At 34.8% G+C, this 3,105-nt stretch overlaps 1 pseudogene; it reads left to right on the top strand.

The window, feature by feature from the left end:
- The first annotated feature begins 208 nt into the window (after positions 1-208).
- On the top strand, positions 209-300 carry LOC129964368 (U6 spliceosomal RNA; annotated as a pseudogene).
- The last annotated feature ends 2,805 nt before the right edge of the window (positions 301-3,105 follow it).

Genomic DNA, 3,105 nt, shown 5'->3' with positions numbered 1-3,105 from the left:
TAGACGCTTTCAAATAAATCGTGACTAATAGTTAATTCGCAATTAGTCTGGAAATTGTCAGAGTAAAATCACCGGGAAAGGTCATTACTCAGCATAATAATGCTTTCAAGGCTTTTTCCCCCCCCTTTTTTTACAGCTGGGTGGGGTGGGTGGGGGTATCTGCATGCTGTCGTGACTAAATAATCTGTAGATTTTTGTTAGATTTCGCGTACTCGCTTCGGCAGTACATATACTAAAATTGGAACGATACAGAGATTAGCATGGCCCCTGCGCAAGGATGACAAGCAAAATCCGCTTTTTCAAGGCCGGGATAGCCTGGTTGGTAGAGCGTTGGATTCGCTTCCCTGAGGTTGCGAGTTCGAACCCCACCGGCCGGTGCATGGCGGCTGTCGTGGTCACAAAGTCCTCCATGTCAAGAGTAATATCACCGGGGGCACTGGTTCAGGGATGGTCGTTCTCTCACTGGATCAGGGGTGATTTTAATTATGATCTGTGAATGAAATGCGTGAATGAAGTCCGCCGCATAAAAAGGGTTTTGACGTGTGTGTAGCTAAGTCGTTCACTTGGTCCTAGATGGCGCTACCATAAATAACCCCCCCATCGACTTAAAATCGCTGTCTTCGTAACAGCGGCCTTGTCCATGGCAAGTGCCATAAGAAACAACATAGATTTTGCAGGAAAAAAAAAACATTTGAAATTGACTTTAATTTATATCACCCAGGAGGCATATTATGTTCATGGAAGAAGCGATAAGAGGATGCGTTAGTCTACATCGTGACACCAGAGCAAAAAAAACGAGAAATTAGTCCTTCAGTGATTTTACTATGAGATTCTAATAGGGATTTCTTTGATACGTGTCGAGGGAATGTTATTTATCTTTTGAAAAGATGCGTAGATGTTAAAGAATTTTATCCCTTCGCTTCCGGCGTGAGAACCAACGGAGTCAACAATTGTGCAAAGCGCGTGTTAGAAATAATTAAATTAAAAGTGGGAATTGGATCAGGAAATAATAGAACTAATAGAAATAGATCAAGAAGTAATAGAACATTTTAGAATGAAGTTAAAATGGGCTAATTTAAGATAAAAATTAGGAAAAAATTAATAAAGATTTAACTTACATTAAAAGATATCATCACACACACACAAGCATTTTTTTTTCTATTTGTGGTTAAAGTTTTTTGACACTGAGATTGTATTTGAAATCAACATTATTTGAACTGACATTTTTATTTCTGCCATGTAAAATTTATTACGCATAATAGGCAATTTCTAAAATGACTTCTCCAATGTATTCAAAATTTACATCCTATGCAAGACGCGATATGACGCAATTTGGCTCTCGTACTTACTAGCACTCCACCAACCAGGCAAATATGAAACAAATAAACCGGGTATTTTCTTATAAACTTTTATTTCACTTTACTTGTTTCATATTTGTAAAGTTGGAATTTTCTAATCTACTTTTTTCATCCAGTTCTTGATGTGATAGCTCCGAAACAGTGCGCACTTAAATATTCTTAGTTTTAGTATGCTGTTTTAATATTTTCAGAACTTCATCATCAGTTAATTTATTAATTTAAATTTTGGTTCCGTAAGAATTAGAGAAAAATTGATTTCAAGACTCCATACTATTTATAATAATGAATTAGAAATTAAAAACAGAAAAATAAGAAATAATTGAAATATTTTTTTAAAATAAAGATATGCTTACAAAAACTGTTTTTATTAAATGCTTTATAATATACTTGATGCTAAGGAAGAAATGGTATTATTTTATTGAGTCATATTTGTACATAAATGTTACATTGGTAAAAAACTTATTACTTTTTATACGTCAGCAACCGAGTGATTGGTTTATGCTTACAAGAAGTCTTGTTTGTGTATTAATTTATTTAAAGTAATGGTAATTTCGAATATCATTCATGTTTCTTAGTTGTCACTTGGAAAGTTCTTTCTTAGTTGTCACTTAGAAAGTTGTTTCTTAGTTGTCACTTTGCCTTAAAAGGAGAACGGAACTTGTGTAGAAATGGATTAATACGATCACTATATAAGATTTTATCTTATCTAAATTTTCTAATTTAAATTTTGTGTAATCATGTAGTTCATGTAGAGTTCAAATGTACTTTATAAAAAAATTTATTTATTTATTAAATTCGCATTAAAATTTACATCTTGCCGCAATTTGCAATCCCTTATCAATCAAAAATATAAACAAGAAATAAAAAAATAGAAAATGATAGATATTGAAGATGACGACGTAGCCAATATTTTTACAGTAACCGCACTGATAAATCCAATTATAAAACAATAAATAAATGTATCTGAGATCTATTTAATATTTGACTGCAACTTTTTACATCAACGAAGCTTGGAATACAAACGCGCTAAAAACTAGGTCATTATTTCTTTCAAAAAAGTAAAAACCAATCCGCCAATGACGCAAAAAACATTTACGAAATATTTCTTTATTTCACCATTACACCTTGCTCTCCAATAAAACAGTTGCGACCAATGTCCGAAAGGCGGGATTCCCCATTCTCAATTAATTTTTAAAAAATATGACGTGAAACCGTCTAGCCCAATTTTCGAAAAACATTCGACCTTATTTCGATCAACGGAACAATTTAGTCGGAAAATTTTTTTCTATAGCCTCCGAGCATTCATTCCGATGTTGCTTTTTTTTTTTTTTTTCTTTCCTTCCTCATTTAAATCGCTAATTCGAATATGACAGCGCTTGTAAACGCTGGTGTTTATCTGGAAACAGATTCAAACAAGAAGTAAACGTAGAACAGAACAGAAGTTCAGGGCCATAACTGGCAGCTGTGACGAAAGCGTGTCGTAATTTCCAACGAACTCCATTATTGGTCGACGAAGTTGGAGGCTTGGATAGAAGGATGACGTCAGAACCGGAAGCTGGAAGTGACGTCACCTCTCACGTGAAGTGACTCAGGATGAGTTGTGCGTTTACTTCAGGGAAGGAAGGGTTTTCGATTCGCACGAAATGACCGATTTCTTGGACGCCTAAATGATCCGTGATTATTAAAATGTCATGCAGTGGATGTTGGGGCCTTCCGGTTATTTATGCGGGGGATGGGGAAAAATTAG

Source organism: Argiope bruennichi, chromosome 3 (assembly GCF_947563725.1).
Source record: "Argiope bruennichi chromosome 3, qqArgBrue1.1, whole genome shotgun sequence".
In the NCBI taxonomy this organism is placed as follows: Eukaryota; Metazoa; Arthropoda; class Arachnida; order Araneae; family Araneidae; genus Argiope; species Argiope bruennichi.
This window is presented reverse-complemented; position numbering and strand designations above follow the sequence as displayed.